General features: G+C 46.0%; 1 protein-coding gene across 4 annotated transcripts in view; it reads left to right on the top strand.

The window, feature by feature from the left end:
- The window catches only part of Nlg-5 (neuroligin 5), a 158,710-nt gene that overhangs the window by 98,974 nt on the left and 40,139 nt on the right, over positions 1-19,597 (top strand). For 2 of the 4 annotated variants that reach the window (XM_076827162.1, XM_076827161.1), the window contains one exon: positions 3,432-3,617. The exons of the other annotated variants lie outside the window; for them this stretch is intronic. The gene's annotated coding sequence lies outside the window, so the exon portion shown is untranslated. The remainder of the gene's footprint in view (positions 1-3,431; positions 3,618-19,597) is intronic. 4 annotated transcript variants of the gene reach the window in all.

Raw genomic sequence — 19,597 nt, 5'->3', positions numbered from 1 at the left:
AGGGTGCAAGTGTTCGCCGCGGTAATCGAGACAACCCAGAACCCGAACTGCTGAAATTATATTCAGCAATTTCTGGCGAGTTACGCATAGCAATCAGGATTGAATCGTGGCGCTCCCCCAGAGAAGGGAGCAAAAGTGAAACATCAAGTTCCATTTGCTCGCCCTTTCGACGGGCCATCGTGACTTGCTTTCCCTCGTCACGTTCCCGAGGCAACCGAGATATTTTAACAACCCTCCGCCCGAGGTATGCGTCACTTTGGAGCTTCGCTCGCGCTGCACCCCTGAAATAAACCTCACGCCGGAGTATTTTCGAATATCTGCCATTCTCTCCCCCCAGTGTTTCTGGTTGGACGTGGCCAAGGGAGCTGGTGAATCAACCGGGTGAAATTCTGTCCACGTTTTACAGCTCCCGCACCCACCCACTCACCCCTTTCCAGCGTCTTTCTTCGGCATTTTTTTCCCTTCTTCCATCCACTTCTTCCCCCCGCGACCAGAAATACCGATGTCCTGCTCTCGCCGCTGCCTTTTCATTTAGAATTTAATGTTTCAGCTGTTCACTAGGAGCACTCTCCCTTTCCCTCCCTCCTGCCGCCCCTTCGCCATGCTTCACCCTCCGACGAGCCCTTCGAGGGAAACGAGGTCGCCGGTATAAAAGATATTGTAGAAGAACAAAAGGGGAAGGGAAGACGCGGCGCAGAATGCAGGGCGGGAAAAGAGTCGTTGAGGAAGTTTTTATCGGGCTGGAGGGGGATGAATGTGGACGCGCGAGATCGATCCTCGCGATCGAACTGCCTCTGAGCACACTTCGACCTCGTTATTGTTGCGTTCGTTCCAGGAGAATTTATCGGGTAATTTCGTTATTAAAATGGTAAGGAAGCTCCGGCGTGTCTTTGTGCCGGAGAGTACTGATTGGGGAGAAGAGTACCGAGGGGGCTTGAAACGCGCAGGCAGAGAGCAAGGGGAATTCTTACCTCGCGCTATGATGGTGCGAGACTTCGAAAGTAGATATACGGAAATAGAGTAGGAGCTGCTTGATAAAGTAAATTGAGTTGAATTGAATGTTCGGAGTGGGACCAGTTAAAATATTGGCACCCTTTGTAAAAAATCCGCGGGTGTTAACGTAACCCAGATTCAATAAAGATCTCAGGAAAGCATCCCAGATTTCGTCGCGGAACTCGAGAGCAGACAGTCGAAGACAACTCCGCTCGAACCAACCTGCCCCGGTAAGCAGCTGAAACATCGATTAGTAATTAGCTCGTCGTGTGAGTGGGGGAGACGAGAAGTAGCGTATAATTATATCGATTGTCGTCGATTCCCAGGATGCAACCGGGGAACAAGCATTCGAACACGATCCGATTCCGCGCTGATACGATAATAATTGGCTCGCGCCTTTGTAATAGAATTGCCAGCGTGCACGTCGAGGTGTGCGTTGAAATTTCGGTCGCCCGCCATAATCACTGGTACACGTTTACCTAAGTGTCGAGTTGATGGCAACAGTAGCCTGTTCCGTAATAAGAGTGCGCCAATAATGGCACCTTTTATTTACCAGAAAATGGCAGGCCTCCAGCGAGTCGATTTCACGGTAGGAAAGGGCTCTGATATTGTTTCGAGGAGATTTCCTGCATGCTTGTACTACTTTCATTCCCTTCGACTGTTTTTCAGTATCATTCATTAAATGGTTATTCGGTGGAAGAACGTACGATCTTCTTATTAATGTTCTAGTGTCTTTATAACGATGGCTGTTTAATGTTTGAGTAACGGTGGACGATATTTATTTAATATCGATATCTGTGGAGAATTCTGTATTAGTAAAGTTATAACAGATGTATGTGGGAGTTTATATCCGCGGTAATTGTTATGTGTTCGAATAATTTAGATCAGTGGGACGCGTGGTGTAAGTACCTAACTAGATAGCTAGAATATCTGCGCTTCTGGCCCCTTTAGCGGGAAAAAGACACGGAGGTTCGCTCGATTCCGGTCTCCCCTTAACTTCGTCGTTATCTCTAATTACATTTCTCCCACATTTTATTTCCACCACCGTAGGATTCCTTTTAATGCGACCTACCGAGCTTCCCAGCGATCTTCGACGTCCTCAGTCGTAAAATTGCGACCGTAATAGAGATCGAAGACGCGCAAAAATATCGCGGTATCGATAACGACCTTCTGTTTTATCCATAAAAACGGGAAAGCGAGAAATGAAACGTTCCGCGAGGAGACGTGCCGTTGATAGAACTTCCCGCCAACGTGTTTTCATCCGCGCACAATTATTCCCTTAATCACTAGTCCCCGGTACGCTGCGATATATCGCGTTTCATTAATCGTGCGATATTTTTTAAGAAAACCCAAAAGTTTCACGCCCCAGCAATATTTTTCAATTAACCCCGCGCTGAAACAAAGCAGCGCTGAAGTATTTTTAAATTAAATAAGCCAACAGGGAAACTCATACTGTGTGTATTCAATTAAAATGTGGCTCTCGTGTAAACTGGAAGCTTTTGTCTGAACGACTCCCAGCGGGGAATTTTATATTATCATCACAGTTATGCCTGTTAACGAATGATATTTCGAAGTAACTTCGCGCTGGATGTAACAAGAGATGGGGCACGTATTCTCGGGGAAGACACGGGGATAAATTAAACCAGGGTACTGCATCCCGACGAAACTGAAGGTTCCGTCTAGAAAATAGTTATCAAGCCACGGGCTCGGTGTTTATTATACGGTAATTACCAACTGAAGTTTAAAGCCCACCGCGTATCAGCCCTCGATTTATTTCGTTACTATTTCCACTGTCGCTCTGAAAAATTATCGATCATAATTCTTCTTATTTCCCCGCCGGGATCAGTATCATTCCCCGCCTTTATTCCCCGCCGTAAACCAAGCTTAACCTGTCACTTGCGCCGATATCCGATACAAGACGAGGAGAACGCGTCGAATGAATTGCAGCTTGATCCAACATCAATATTGATTAAGTACACAAGGGGCTGTAGGAAAAGTGTAACTTTTCGAGTAGCAACGCCTTACGGATGTGTCTGGCGCATCGTGCTAGGATTAAATCTAGCCGAGTCCTTGCCGGAAATTGATGGTAGTGACGCGAGGAATCGCGACGGTCATTATTTCTCGGGCTCGGAAGAAGCTCCCTGTCCCGTTTGATCAAACGACACTGACAGCCTAACTTCTAATCTATAATATCAATTAGCTGCAGTAATTACAAGCACGCTTTATTACGGGAATACTTCAGGTCCCCAGCTCAGACTTCAAAGTTGCCCCTGTACTTCAGTATCCCTGTAATTAATTCCGCGAACAATTCAGGGGGCGAATACTTTCCAACCCCCATACTTGCCCGGCGGAACTTTACTTTCATTCGGGGTGTTTAAAGAAATCGTTTTTGTCGCCATGGTATCTTCGAGTGACAGGCCAGTTTTATTCTGTCGCAGGGGCGGGCACACTTCGCACCGAGGCCGCAAGCCCCGTGGATCCTGAAGAGGCGCTTAATTCCCGTGGAACGCGTAGACATCGAGGACAGGGAAGGGAAATCCACGGATTATTTCTCATGTCTGGCACGTCTGGCGGGCGCGGGAATGGACATTTAGAAGGCTTTATGAATCGCGCGGGCGACGCCGGTAAGTGAACCGTTTATTTCTGCTTTAATCGCTCCGTTTGTCTCGGCGATAAACCACGGGAGAGCCGCGTCTTTTCCCCGCAAGCTTACATCGCTACCAGACGAGTGTCCATTTATTCCGAGGGGGGCCCGAAATGAGTCGGGCGCAGTAAATTCCGCCGTTTCCTTGCCTTCGCGCGATCCTTCCTTTCGCCGTTGCCGCTGCGATTGTTCCGGGACCACCGAATTACTTCTCCCCCGCATAGATCATTAAAACAATGGCGGAATAGATAGTTTAGACGGTGGTCGATCTCTTCGAAGAATCTCCACCGCCTCAGGAAATGTCTTTAGTTTCATTTCCATATTCTCGAGGAATCATTTTGAACTATCTGCTACGGACACTTTGCAAAGGGTGAAAAATACTTGACTGCTTAAGTTTGAGAAGGGTGGTTGATCTTACGAAGATTCTGACGATATTGCGATCCTGGTGCTTCCCCTTTGCAGTTTGATAGCAAACACCAACAAACGGCGTATCGATAGCTCAGTGCACAAATATTGTATGTCCACTTTTAGCGTTTTTAAGAAAAACAGATTTAAACATGCAATGGTACATAAACGATCGAGGGGCATAGAATGAAGAAAAATATTATTTTCGACGAATTTATTGAAGCAGATATAAATGTGATTTTTAGCTTTTAACTATTTGCATATAAAAACTCAAATTTCATAAAAAGTGGAGATACAATATTTGTGCACTCAGCCGTCGATGTGTAATAGGAAAATCTGAACTGAGAAGATTTGTCAAAACCAGATCGTCTGTGACCCAGGAATTTCAAGTTAATTTAATTTAACAGTCAAAGTTGAATACTGGCGATCGAGTAGGTGTCTCTGTTTTAGAAATGAAGTTCCAACCATCGCGGACGCGTGTAACTTGTTATTATGTGTGCTTCCAAGCGATATCAAGGTTACTGGTAACGAGGAAAGTTAATGGCGGTTGTGGGCGAGCAGTAGAACCTGCTCAGTCTGACTTATGCCATACATTTCTACTTAGACTGTTCTACAGTTATCTATTGTCACCGGCAACACGGAGACACATTTACTCCGTTGCATTATCTGTAGCACGGAGTTCCCGCTATTTATGCCTTTTGCTACGAGCGAAGTTGGCGGTCGATGCAGTTAACAGTTGCAGTTCACGCCCGCGGCTGACTTATCCCGTATATTTCTACTGATGCGCTCTACGATTATCTGCTATCGCTTACCGAAGGGTGTAACAGGAACTATCATGTTTCGCTGCGCCGGCATTTGCAAGGCAGACGATCGCCACGCCACGAATCAGGTTGCAATTAAATTGTCCCATTAAATTCGTAATTTAATGACAATGGAACCGTGCGATTTTGGAAGAGAGTCTGCAATCCCCCGGCCCAACTGTGTCACTCTGTAATTCGGAATCCACCTGATTGCAAAACCGACGGCGCATACCGTGCCGTTAACTGCCACCCAAAAAATGGCTGCGCGGAAAAAGCAACTGATTGCTGTCCTATCTTTTGGGAAAACTGGAAACCACGGGCCAGTCACGTTGCTCCGGGACTCGAAATCCGTGTAATCACGGAAGCAACGGTGTGCGCCGCTGGCTGGCATCAAAAGGGACATTACGTATGAAATAACAGTGGATTACGTTTTAATTTCACCGGAAGATTCAGAACCCCAATCGCACAAACTCTCCCTTTTGTTCCACGCGAATTCTTACTCAAAGTCCTCGGCGGCTTTACATATTCCCCGTTCCAAGCTATTTCATTTCTGTTTCGACTTTCCCTCTAGAAACAACCCCGGGATTACCGATAACGAATATCAGATTCGCAATTCCGCGAGGGGGATACGATAAGGGAAGTTTGAAACGAGAGCTTTGCTTTACTTCATAAAGCCCTTACTGTTTCTCCGCTTTCCAGTCAAAGGCATAAATGGCAGGGGGGCGAATAAGGGTTGGCAGAAAGGGGAGTGGACTGAAGTCTCCCGTAAACGAAGGATTATTCTTCCTCCTTGATAAACCGCGGGGCCGGCAATGAAACTCGTTGCGTTTATTAAAACGAAGTTAAATCCCGTAAGGATAGCTGAGGGAGAGAATCGAAAACAACTGGACAGTAAATTTACGTTATCTCCTCGTCTTCTTGAAAATCCCTTTTCCGTTTCCAACGGGCTGCTGGCGGCGAGGGGTGGGCAGAGGGGGCGAATCGCCGAGAGTTTGCCGAGGGAAACGCGGATAGGAAATGACGTCTGTAATATTACCTGTTACAGGCTATTGGCCCTTATTCCACCCTGAACGGTAACTTCATTCGGCCTCGAATACCATTCGTCGTGGAAATGCGAGAAGTCTTTCGTGGACGAATCGCCTTCATCAATTTCGGTCTTCGCCGATGCAACGACGCCTCTCCATCGTTTTCCAACCTGCACGTTAACCTTCCAGTTCCCAGTGACATTTGTCTACAAACTACGCGTTATTCTAGGTGATCGAGTCCGTGTACGGTTTGTTCCCATTTGCATATAATTCAGGTATAAATTATCCACTGTGATACGCAGGACGGCAATAATTAACCTCACGTCAACGTCTCTTTACGTAACACCATGCGAACTAACGATTGTTATTGATTCGATGGGCAAACTCCATTTAATTATATAAATTATTTGTAATTCGTGATACGATATTAATGAAAATTACGAAACACTCTATCTTCAAGAGTTTAATTAATATTACAAGACAAACACCATTCAGATTAATTAGCGTGGCTTTTATTTATAGAAAATTTCGGTGTAACCTGCGAAAATAACTTTATACTTGATACTTTGTTAAAATTCTAAACAACTTCTTCAGTTTCTCCTCACTCTTGGTTTCGAGTATCAATAAAAATATGCGTAGAAACCCCGCTAGATGGTTATGGAATTTTTCCAGAGAATTTCAAATTATGTCCCAGCCGTATTGGTTCGGAATTTCCCATCGCCCCGTACCATCCTGCCGCAGGATTCCCTCAGCTTCCGTGGAGAAGCAGGACGCGCTAATTTTCCACCAGATTCGGAGTGGAAACCCTCTCCCCGGGAATCCCCGTAAATCGAGGTAAATAAAGGAAAGGGCAAAGCAACAAGAAAACTTCTGGAAGGCTCCCTGAGTAATCTAATTTGCTGGGCGCGACAAGGAGACTGTAAATTGTCGGGAATTGGGACGAAAAGCACCGGCATCGATCCACGCAGGAAAATTGGGAATACATTCCCCCAATCTCGAATCAAACCGACGAGCCGAGATAAGGATCCATCGCCTTCTCCATCGTATCCTCACCGGGAAATAGAGATCGCAGCGTCGGCGTTCAGGATTGTCGAGGGAATCCCTTAAAATATCTCAGAGTGTCGCCACAAATTCATCCTCCATGATGAAATGGCGCGAGGATCGCCCACTTTTCGTATCTTCTCATCTCCTGCTCGCGAATACCAGGAAAGCTAATTCATCCGCGAACAATTTATAGACTGAATGGACCGTCATTCGTCGATCGAACTTTCAACTCGACATAGAAAAAAAAAAAGTAGACTATTTCAAACTCCGACTTCCCCAGCAATCTAAGGGAAGCTTCTAAGCTGCATTTACCCCAGCTTAGTTGTCTTAATAATCCAGCGCTTGAAATCGACGGAATACTTTAAGCCCGAGGAGAAGACTCTTCAAAATCCATGTTTAAAGAAAAATCAGCAGGGATTTCTGTATACCCAGATGTGTCCCGGGGAGCAGGGCGAAGGGGGAGGAAAAATACACGGCCACGTTAGAGGATTACCTTGCGTTCGTATTTCCTCGGCGAGGATCCGCGAGCTTCCTCGTGAAAACCGTAAGGTATATTAATATTTAATAATGGAGAAGAAAAGTCTGGCTGGATGCGGGGGTTTCAAGACGCGTGCATATTGAGCGTGCAAACACGCGGAAAGAGAAAAGAGATGTACAAATAGGGGAGACGTGATAGCGAGGCTGAAAATATGAGCCTTTTACAGTCGCGGTGGAAGATAAGAGATCGAAATATACGTTCGCGGGTCCGCTCGAGCACACTGTCTTCGAAGAGAGTGGGGATTCGCCGATTGTAGACATTTATCTTTATGAAGAACCTTTTATTTCAGGGGAGAAAGTAGCTCGAGGAAGGATCTTCGTCTTGGGCTGTAAAACGACATTAACAGCGATCATGTGTCTCCATATCCGTTAATTCTGACAAATCACTCCAATTTTATTCTATGAATATCCTCGACCTAGGCTACCCCCTTACATTTTCGTCTGTACTCGTCATTATTCATTTTTGATCACGTGTGTTCTGTCGGCTGCCAAGAAACTCCCTGTTTGGAAGTTACACGTGGCTTACTAGTAAACAGTGTTAACATTTCATGAAGTATGTATGCTTCTAAAATTGGTGGCCAGAAACCTTTGTTTACGTACCGTAGCTGGGGGCGCGTTTACCTCAGTTTCATGGAACCTAGACCCATTCCCCACCCCAGCCGATTTTCGTCGAGCGAATCTTAATATCCTTATGGTGGGAACTTTCAGTCTTATCAGTGCCCTCGGTCGGTTCGCTTCGTTGTGTCGGTGTGTTGAGTTTTGTATGATTTGGTCAGTCCCTTATTAATGTATTAGTTAGTTTATCGAGTGAATTGGGAGGTGATTAAGGTGCTTATTGGTACACTGATTAATATATCAAATAGTGCAGTGGTTAGTATGTCCAGTGCACTAATTAGTGTAGAAAGTATTATTAATCAGTGTGTACGTGGGTGGACAACAACCTCACCCCATTGGCACTTGCTACTCATCTACTTCTACTTGAGACAAAGTGAGTCTTTAATCTCATCTAAATTATTAATCATAATTTTATCTACTTCAGAGATTCAGTTGATTTAATTTAAAATTTCCTTACGTTACTATATTCTACTACAAACTATCTAAAATATTTAATACTCTATTCTAATTCCTGAATAAAATACACATACAAATTTACTATACCTAGCTACATACAGCACGGGAAATATTTATCGCATCCCTCGAATATTAAATTTACCGTGCATTCACTTTCCACCCCATTCAGTATAAATATTCGAACAGTACTTTTGCGCGATTGTTGACTAGGCGTACTGCATTCCAGTACTGTATTACACCATAATTCGCCACCTCATCGCACAGCCAATCACCAATCATTAAGCCCCTCCCTTAATCACGTCCTCGTTCTCGCCTCTTGCCACCGACAGACCTTCTACATCCAACGAAACAATAAGAAAAGCGAAATACCCCCTTGGAGCCGGACGCTAAGCGTTATCATAAATTCATCAAGCCTCGCGAAGCAACGGAGGAAGGCGTAGGAAAGAGTTGAAGGGTGGGCCGGAGAAAGCGAGACTGGTCTGTGCCTGGCGGTCTCACAATCAATCTCCTCCTCCTACCCTCTCTCTCTCTGTCTCTCTATTTTCCTTTTTGTGTGCCTCCTCCGGCCCGAAAGCTCGAAAAGTTCGCGAGTGGACAATGAATGCCTCCTCGTTGAAATGGACAGAAAAAAAAAAGGAAGGAAGGAGGAGGAATAAAGCCTGCCAGAAGGGGGAGGCCTGGGAAATAAAAGAAAGTCGAAGGACTCGTCGCCTGCACCGCCACCACCATCGTCAACCCTTACATCCGTATTCTTTGGCCCCGTGTCGCGGTCGTTGACGAGTCTTGTGTCGGTCTCCCTCTCCCCGACAACTTTTCCTTCGGTCAAACAAGCCAATGTTTACTCGAATCGACAAAGCAGGGGCCAAAGGATAGGGCGGCGGGAGATCGGGGGGGGGGGGACGGGGTTGTAAGTAGTTTCGAGACGTCGAGCTACGTTTACACTGAGAACACGGTGTCGCTTTAAGTACGATCGACACGACGCCCCGTATAATCGATGCTCTGTCTGCTCTCCTCCTCTCTTTCCCTGATGCATTTCTCCACCCAGTATCTCCCTGGTGGGAGTGAAATTCGAAACTAAATGAGATTCCTCCCGATCCTGGTCTTACTTGGAACACTTTCGCCCCCCCCCCCCCCGCGTCTCGCGGATGTAAATGAGTTCTCGTCGAAAGGGGTGGCTGCAGGGTTGAGGAAACTCGCGGGAGCATTGATTACGTATAGATCGGCCTGTATGTGACGTCTATTGACGTGTTCGTGTTATTAGTTCGGTAATTAGAGATGGGGGAGTATAATGGGGTGGATGCTGCAAGGGGTTGTTTTATGTGAGACGCTTGCTCGGTTTGTAGCTGGGTTTTTGGTGCTCAGTGGGCAGACAGGGTGTTAGTTTAAGTCTAAGGTAGAAAATGTCTGAATATGTATGAAATACTTTTTTTTATTTTACTTTTACTTTAGTTTAATTCTGTGTTTTCTCGTGTTTAGCTTCGGGCCTCAAGCTAATATTACTTTAAGCTAAGATTACTTTACTCGTTTATTCTTATTTTTTGTAATGTTTGTTTTGTTGTCACTATTTTAGTTTAGTTTATAGTTCACGGTTAGGCTCGCCAACAGTGTCACCACTGCAGCCTCGAATTTAGTCTTCTTCTCTATGCCTTTTGTGAATGTTCAGTGCTCTTCTATTGGAGTAATAAAGACCAGTGAAGAGGCCGTAAGCTTATAATCTTCCAGCATTGCTAATACTATCGCCGCGAGGGGAAATTAGCGCCAATTGTTCCTCCACGTACGACGAGTTTTTATCGAATTAAGTTTCCCGTTTGGAGCACGAAGAAAGTTTTAGAAATGGAAAACTGTTAGACAGTGCTTCCCACCCTCCCTATTTAGCAATTACATTCAACTTTTTCCTCTTATCCAGGCGTTCACCGTTTCCGAGTATTAAAATGAATCGTCCCGTTTAGCAATTATATCAAGAATCCGAATCCATTACATCCACGTCAGGATAAATCCTCTCGTTATTATATAGAAGTTCCTCTTGTCGTAAGAAGCGACGGACAAACTAATTAACACTGAAGGCAATTAAATGAATTCCGCCGGCTATTCTTTACTCTCTCGACCTCTCTCTCTCTCTCTTCTCGCGACATTTATTGCGCTATATTGTACATTCATCGACAGCGAAGACACCAGTAAAACGAAGTGTCGTCCTTGACTTGAATTACGAAGAGAAGGCAAGGGGATAAGGCACTTCGTCGAAAGGCAGCAAGACACACACACTGTCACATTAAATTAACTAATTGATCGCTCGTTTTTCATTCTGTTGTACGTTAAACCCTACGTCTAATCGAATTTCACAATTATTCCTCCCTGTCTGCCAGGTCATTCCTTATTATTTCTTACTAAACTAATATCTTCTGTTAGTAATCTCTGTTAGCATTAGCTGCACTGGTAGCCAATTAGTAGCCAACTGATAATTGATTAGTAACCAAGCAGCAATCACAGGGCATATGCCGTAATGCTATAATAGATGGCGATAGATAATAGATGGTACTGAATTGTTAGATTTAGTATTTATGAAGAAAAAAACACTCTTACTGTTAGTTTCCAACTAGAACTAGTATATCGATATCATAAATATATTTCTTATAAATTGTGCAAGAAATTCTACTGATTATCTACCACCTTCCCACAATTTCTCGTGCTTGAAACATCGAATTCGCCACTGAAAGCTGTAATCGTCTAGTTGACAATAATGTCCATCCACGAAATATTGTAAACAAATCCCCATACCACGTCTGAGATTGCGAAAGAACCAACTTTTTCTCCTGCCGTGACGGACAGAGTTAATTAACGACACCCTTCGAGCTTCCCAGTCCTTTCTTTTCCCTCCGAGCCAGAAAGGAGTGAAACTCGCACAGAGATTTTAGTGAGATTTACTTCGTTTTACCGGCGTCGAAGCTAAGATCTTTAACCTTTGCCTCTTGCTTTTGGTAGCCGAGAAAAACACGGGCATTGGTAGCTTCTTCAAAGTTGCCTTCCTGGACGCCACACGAATTCCCACACTATTAATTTTAAGTCAAGCTTTAGCCAGGTTAAAGCAAACGCGGAAAAGGGTACAACATCTTCAATTTCCATCAGAGTCCATTTAAGAAAATCTTGTGAAATTCAACATTTTTGCATGTAATATATTGAATCGTATGATTTTCAAATAGAAAACCGTATTTTAGTCCGGTGGAAAAACAGCAGAAATGCATGCTCATTTAGATTATAAGGAAGTGTGGTGGAGGAGCGCTTTACGTTGAAACGGAGGAGGGACAAAGCAAGCAACAAATTTAATTATCATTAAAAGTGGAACAGCAACGGATGCTGCTTTGTAAGCGCGAGATTCCTCTGATATTAAACCGGATTAGCGTCGAAGCATGCGAAACTAAATACTACTTTCAGCTCAAAGGGCATCCTTTTCCCGTACGGAAAATTCTGACGTGTTTGCAACGAGATGGGAGAGAAAGGATGGAAAATTAATATAGTTAAAAGCGGAAGCGAATATTAATTTATCGTTTACTAAGGACCGGAGACTTTAACTATATCAATGTACGCATAAAACATAATATCCTGTTACACTGAAGCTCACAATTAGTCAACTACCTGAACGAGTAAATATCACTCTACATTTTCAATGTTCTCTTTCCAGAAGCATCATCGTTTATCAATTTACACCGCGAAGTTACACGCATTCGTCGCCAAAAGTAATTGAAACCAATCAGTACCTAAATTACGAAATTATCCAAAGCTTAATCCCTATGCTTCGCTACTTATTTATATAAGTTTCCCCTTATTTCAATAATTTATATATTTCCCCTACATGTTCGCGTGGATATATATATTCCCATCGCCTCGACGCTTCTTTGAAACGCGTCGTCACGATCGCGACGAATATCAAGGGCTCTCGAAATCAAATTATTAAGTGCCTCGAGCAGGCAGCAACTCTCCCTTTTCGCGTTCGCGTCAGATATTTATGAACCGAGGGACGGATATCGACGACGTGACATCTCGAATCCGTTTCTTCGGCCACAGGGAGACGTTATTAACGTCGCGTCGCGTGCCCGGCCGTCTTGAAAAGCACCCTCGACACGGCGCTGGAAATAGAAACTATCTCTTCACCGTGGAGCACAAACTGGATCGTCCGATATTAAAAAGCGTCGTTCCCTCGAAATTATTGAAACGAAGGAGGGGCACAGAGAGGGAGGAACAGACAGGACTCCCGTTCAGCGGATCAGAACTGCGAGTCTCGATTAAAAATAAACTTTGTTGTGTCCCGTTGTCGGCAGATCGACGGAGTTTCCTCCTCGCGCGTTTAATATTTACGATGCTCAAGTTACGGGGACAGGATATTGCTTTGTCGAGGATAATCCTTACGGCTCGATCCAGACACCAGCGCGATTACGCGCAGGCAGAGAATTATTTTCCCCGTAATAAACGTCAATAATCTGGGGCCCTTCGTGGAGCGTCTGAAAAAGCAGTACCTCTTCGGGATTTTTAATGAAAACCCTGACAACGCACGCGCCCTCCCACGACCCACTGTACCTAACAGGAATTATGCGAGGAACGACTACTGCCTTCTTTTTTTTCTAATTAGGAACGGGGGCTGGAAGTGCCGAAGCACTGGCAGACGTAAAACCTCGCCGAGATGTTTATTGCTTGATATTTTAAGCACCTACCCTCGACGTCGCGAAATTGCAGCGAGGACGGGAGGGGATGATTCGTGTCGACGTCTTAATAATACAATCTCCCCTCGCTGGAAATAAGCGGCGTAAAACGAAGGCGAGACACGAGCTTCCAGCCATAAAAGTGGCCTTCCTCTAACTCCTATAAAAAAAACTTCTCGGGTCTCCACTGACACCAAATATTTTATACTTCCCTTTCTATTCCTTTCTTCCCCTCTGCTAATAAACTCAGCCTTCCAATTGAAACCTAAGGAAATTCCACCTCTACACTGTCTCGAAATTCCCCAAAAATTAAGCTCGAAGCCACCCCGGGGTGGCGGAGGCACCTTGCTTTCGCCTGTCGACGAGTAGCCACGTTCCAAAACCAATGAATTCGCTACGTCTGAGCGCGGAGTGTCGTTGAGTGACGTCCCGCCGAACAGGACCGCGTCGTGGGGCGTATTTTTTCCGCGCCCAAGGTGTCGACGGCTCGCCGGGAGTCACGCGCGGCGATGATTCGCAACTAAATGCAAATGCGTGTGGCCACTACACCGAATGCAAATGCAAGGAGACACCGTCGTCACCGTAGTCTCAACTTTAAGCTCCGCTAATGCATTCAAGTGCAGCGAAAGCAACGCGCGCGGTTCGTCCCCCCGCCACTCCACCCCCTCGGGGGTTGCGAGCTTGGCGCAAAGTCTCGGCTGCGTCACTCTATTTAATTACCGTCGCCTTGCTAGTGCCTCTGATAATGCGTTCAAGGGGCACATTTTCTCGTGGAACTTTGCTCGGGATCGGGGAAACCTGTTACGATACGTCAATCGCGCGGCACGTCTATTTTCATTCCCCCTTCTCCTTCCAAAATGGGGTGAGGAACGAAGGATCCATGGGTTTGAGAAGACGCTCTCGATTCTTATTGTTAGACCATTAACGTTCCTGTGTGTTCCTCGAAAGACATTGGCAAATAATAGTAGATTTCAGAGATTAAAGGGGACCCACCCTCAAGCCACTAACAAAAGATAAAGTCGAAGGAAGTGGAATCTTTTTCTGTTTTTGGCAGTCAGTGAAGAAACGACCGCGCTGGTAAATGGAAGCGTCAATAGAAACTACTGATTGTTATTAGCAAATTTGATGCAAGCTAGATCCCGGCCGCAATTCCCATGTTTAACGCCGACCGACACATTATTCGGCCGTGGGTAATTTGTCGACGTTTGCGCACATGCAAGCACACACGACACGCGCACAAGCAGCCGGGGCTGGGCTTGCATTTATCTGGAGTTCGATTATCTGACAGCGTTACTGTAATAACTAACCGTCCTCCCCTGGATGGAATTTCCACTAATCGACCGTGACGGTAATGGAAATAAATGAATCCTTCCAGCCTGACTGCCTTTATTGGATTCGGTGTATCAGCGAGGGTATCTAAAAATGCCGCATGAATGTTTCATTCTTTATCAGAACGTCGTGTATACGACCCCAAGATCCGATCTACCCAACTAACTTCACCTTTACGATATAACCTTCGCTATATATCGCGTACCACCTCAGCCCTACACAGGAGAGCAATATAAAATCCCGTACAAAAATCCAACTCTACTTACGGCCGATTAATCATCGACAAATACTACTTGAATTCTATCACAGCTCGAGCGACATTGTTGAAAGCCACTTTTCCGATGAATATTTACCCGGAATCCTTTAATATCCTGCAGCGCGTTCGTACTCATTAACTCCTAGTCGGTGGAAAGTCAATTGCCCACTGGAGATCGCTTATCTCGCTGCGAATCACACCGAACGCGACCCCCAACTTTACATCGCGTCGACTTGCCTGTCTGTTTGAACGATAGAAGTGTTTGCCCCCAGATTTGCCCCAATAGACGAGAAACAGGATGACAGGGCTAGCCTCGAAAGTGGGGCTCGAGCAGCCACTTGCTTTCGTTTCGACTGCGTCGCGCTCGAAACATCGAAAAGCTTCTGGAAATTGCGCCCTCCCCCGCCCGCTGTCCCTCCTCGTTCTCAAGCGTCCGTTCGTTACCGCAGCAGCCGGAAATTATCGTCGGCCCATATAATTCGCAATATTGTCGCGCTACCCCCCCGGTGGGCGTCGTTCGCCTCGTATTTATCTGCATAACGGGGGTTGGAACGCCAACAATCGAGGGGATTGACATTACTACTGCGTTCCGCGTGTTGCGCGACGGCCTCTTCGCCGCGTATTTGCATACGCGCGCGTACGCCAGCGCCCGCGATACTCGAATGCATTAACCCCCCGAGCTTAACGCCGAAGGGACGAGCGCCGTCTCCAAACTACGCTCTATTTGCATTCCCCGATGCTCGCGGTGGCTGCGCGGCCCTGTCGCGTCGAGAAAACGCGAGGGCTCGCGTTAGTTCCGGCGGACGCCGGCGGTTCGTCGTCTTCTTAATATCCCAATTCCTGGGCGAGCTCGCGTCTTCCCCCCTCCGGGGTGAAATTCAGCTGCTACTTGGTGTTTCGGTTTAAGTTTTATGGCAACTGAGGGCTTCGAAGTGGAATTAGAATTAATCACGGTCTCGCGAAAATATAAATGGTAATTATCTTTCTGGGACTTAGTATTTTCTAAGTCGCGCCAGTGCCCAACCGAAATCTAGCTACGTCTCTAAGCAAACCACTCCGACAGGCATCGATCTTTGATGAGGATACAGCGGAGCAACCCCTGGGTAGCCCTGTGTCGTCTCGCGCGGATGGTAATTTGCAATCAGATGTCGAAGTCAGGGGGCGAAAACAAGGAGGCCCGATTGGCTCGAAGCCAATGACGGATCCCGCGGTCTTCCCCGAAGGGGTGGCGTTTTGTCACTCTAGCCACCCTCGAGGCCAGACATCACCCTCCACAGTCGAACCTTTAACACCCATCCCTTTCGACTCTTCTTTCTCGCCCGAAAGATAAGTCAATGGGGTGCGCGGGATTTGCGGCTGTACTCGTGCAGGGGACGGGCCACGCTTTCTCCTAAACGACTCCGGTAAATGCTGCTTTTTCCCAGGACATCCTGTAATTCGGAATCTCGTTTCGAGGAAAGCCACGACTCGCTTTTCCTCGGTATCGCTTTTCCTCGGTCGACGAGGACAATTTCATATTCCTCGGATGAACGTCCAACCGCAAACACATTTATCCGTCCCAGCGAAGCATAAGTATCTTCTTCCCAATTGAGAAACTCGACTGCGAAGTTGTAGATCGAGGATGAATTCGAAATCAGGCGAAACACAGAGCCGAGAAATAATCCAGCGCTCGCGAGGATAGCTTCAATGCGGAGAGTCTCGGCCAGCGAGCTCCGAAAGCAGAGATTCTACGGAAACGAGGTTGCAATCGGGTGGCAGGGAATTAGGATGTTCGTTTCTTTCGACGGGTGTTTTGGGAGAGTCGGTTGGAAGCGCATTTTTCCAGCACTTTCAAGGCGGTCTGGTTTCCTTCTGGGGCGCTGGCAAAGGCCAGCCTTTTTTCGGAGGAGGTCCCCGTTAATTTCAGGATCTCGCTGCAGAGGCTAGCCTCTCCCCAGGATTTTACACGCCCAAGCACGCGTGCATAAACTCTTTTCATCCCGCCCGGCGAGCGGCCCCGCTTTCAGCCAGTGCCGCGCCATTCGAAACCTAAACGTATACTTTTATTTATCGCCGGCGCGCATTTAGGGGACGAGAGGCGTCCCTCAAGAACGACCCTGTAAACTGAACGTCGCTTAATTTACGCGCCGCCGCACGCTTTGACATTCACTCGCTGTCCCAGTTCGTTAAAGCCCCGCGCAGAAACTGGCACAGATTGAAAGAAACTTCAAAAACCGCTCGCAACATACGCGCCAGGTCTGCGGAACTTTCGATACGAAAGGCTTTGAAATTTGTTCAGCCCGCCGGAAAATTATAATTAAAGTTTATGCGGAGCCTCTGATTGTGAGTCGAGTCGATTTTCAAATGTTTCTGTCAGAGTGTTTCACTTTGGACGGGTTCTCAATTTAGTAACCAAGTCTCCTTACTTCCTCTCTACTTTTTCTGCCTCTCCTCTCGTTTATATGGAGTATTTCGATGCATCTCTTGCGGGATTTTTTCTGTTTTAAATTTATTATACGAAGGGAGATTTGGTTTCGTCTGAAGAGGAAAGGTTCAGACTACTTTGGACCGTGTAACTGGAGTCTTTAATGGAATTTGTAAAGTATTCCTTTGAGAAGCTTGTGGTACTTCGAGCGACTGTTACCCGACACACTTTTCAGTACAATGTATGTTTAAAATGATACAGATGTAAAGAATTGTGATTGACATTGAGTCGCGCATCCGGTGGTACGCGAGTAAGTGGAACAATACCGTACGTGGTCAGACGCGATCGCAGAACGCGACGTATGAAATTAATTCCTTTATAACTCTTCGCACGTGCATTATCTTAAAAATTGTTCGCAATGAAATTTGTTAAGAACAGTGAAGACTTCCAACAAATGCACAGAATTAGCAGCGATCCCATTTAACATTTAGGAGAAAAGTGTCCCCCACATTTTCGACGTACTCGTACATGACATACCGTCCCTACTTTTCTGAAGAATTTAGAACAGGTCCTGAAGCGATTTTTCAGCGAGTTTGTACGGCTTTATATTCACAAAACGCTGCCGCGTGTCAGGCACGATCCGCGAAACGTATGCGCGCGTACCGCTTCCGCAGGAAACGGATAACTTTCGCGATTCATAACGGAGTATTTCTACGGTGTAACTTCTCGCTAACGCTTTGTACACAAGGAGCATAAACTCCAGTTGAATTACGAACAGCAAACTCCTCCTGAACGTATTTCCGCGGGTATACACCAGACAGCGCGGAAGTTATCCGCGGGTTTTACGATTCATATTTCTGTAATTCAATGGAGCCCGGAATTAGGGACGTCGTTTGACGGCACCTCGCGCGCGATTTACACCTCGCGCCAGTCAAATTAACCCTCAAATTGGCGCGCAGTACGCTCACATTACAACGACGCGATATGTGCCAATTTGCTGCCTCTCAAATGCGACTGCGTAATTAATACAAGTTCCACCAAAAACCCTGCTGCACAGAGTGTCCTATTTATTCGCTTTGTTCAGTTACATTTAATTAGATCAGCCTTCGCACACACACACCTGGAAACCACGACCATTAATCGACCCTAACGAAATTGCAAGTTCTACGACAGAACAAGTGGCTCAAAGGTTATTACGAAAGCCAGTACCTTGCTTTTTCTTCTTCGTACCTAGAGTAATCGACTTTGTGAGCTATTAAATAATTATTTAAATGTTCAAGGGCCCAGGGGCACGTTTTCCCTTTATCCGATCAGGCTCAAATTTTACACAGATTTATTTTATTATTTGGTACTATTCTGGGGGGTGTCGCGACGAAAATTCAGAAGTCGAAAATAAGAGCCACCCTACTGTAGATATGTCCATCTAGTACATCATACAGGATTTCCTTCCTCAAAGACACATTGTGTCGGAAAACCATCCACCCAAACTTACCACAGCAAAATAGAAGCCAATCCCGTGTATTGAATCAACTGATACTCCTAAGTGAAATTTCCACAAACACGAAGCCTGAGTCCCTGCCAGACGATAGCTTCGCGCCCACCCGAACCCGAGGGGCTAGAAACTTTGGATACCCTTTTTTCTCCCCGTACACTTGGAGTCGAATTTTTATACTACCACCCCCCTGTACCCGCGACGTATCCAGTCGAGTTGACAGCGGCTATATATATTCTCTGCGAAAGTTTTAATATCCTGCGGCGGAGACGACGAGATGTCTCCCGTGGATTTTCGCGACAGGATCTCAGGCGCAACTTTAAATCGGCCTCTCCAGAATCTCTCGAATCCCTTCGCCCTACGGGGACCGATCGAACGAGACGCCCTAAGGAAGCAAGAACGCAAGAGAATCGCCCAAGGAGCTCGCGTGCAATCCCTGTCGCCCCGCGCCCCAACCCCTGATTTCGACTCGAATTTCCTCGACGCCGGCGGTGCAGCCGATAAATTTGCTTTTTCTATTAACGGAACACCGCGAGGGAAAGATTCCTTCCTCCGAAACTCCCTTTTTGACGGATCGTCTTGCCCGTTAAGGGTTGTTCATTCCCGAAGAGCTTTCGCAAACTGGCTTTCGACTTTGTTTATCCTTCGGTGACATTAACTACGGGTTAGTCTTTGGTAAAAAATATCAGCGCATTCTTTGGACCTTCTTCTACGAGATGGGTACCTCCTTGAAGGATCTAATCTTAGAATTAATGCTTTTAAAAAATGGATGCAGGTATTTCGTAGACTTGGAAGTTGCATCTTTTAAAATGCTCCCAAAGTGGAACCACCTTTGCAAATATAATTCTTACAGGGGAAAGTTCATAGGCTACACTGTTATAAATTTACACAGTATCTTCGAGATTC

The sequence above is a fragment of the Andrena cerasifolii genome, chromosome 14 (assembly GCF_050908995.1).
Source record: "Andrena cerasifolii isolate SP2316 chromosome 14, iyAndCera1_principal, whole genome shotgun sequence".
Lineage (NCBI taxonomy): Eukaryota > Metazoa > Arthropoda > Insecta > Hymenoptera > Andrenidae > Andrena > Andrena cerasifolii.
Note: the sequence above shows the minus strand (reverse complement) of the source record. Positions and strands in the feature narration are given on the sequence as shown.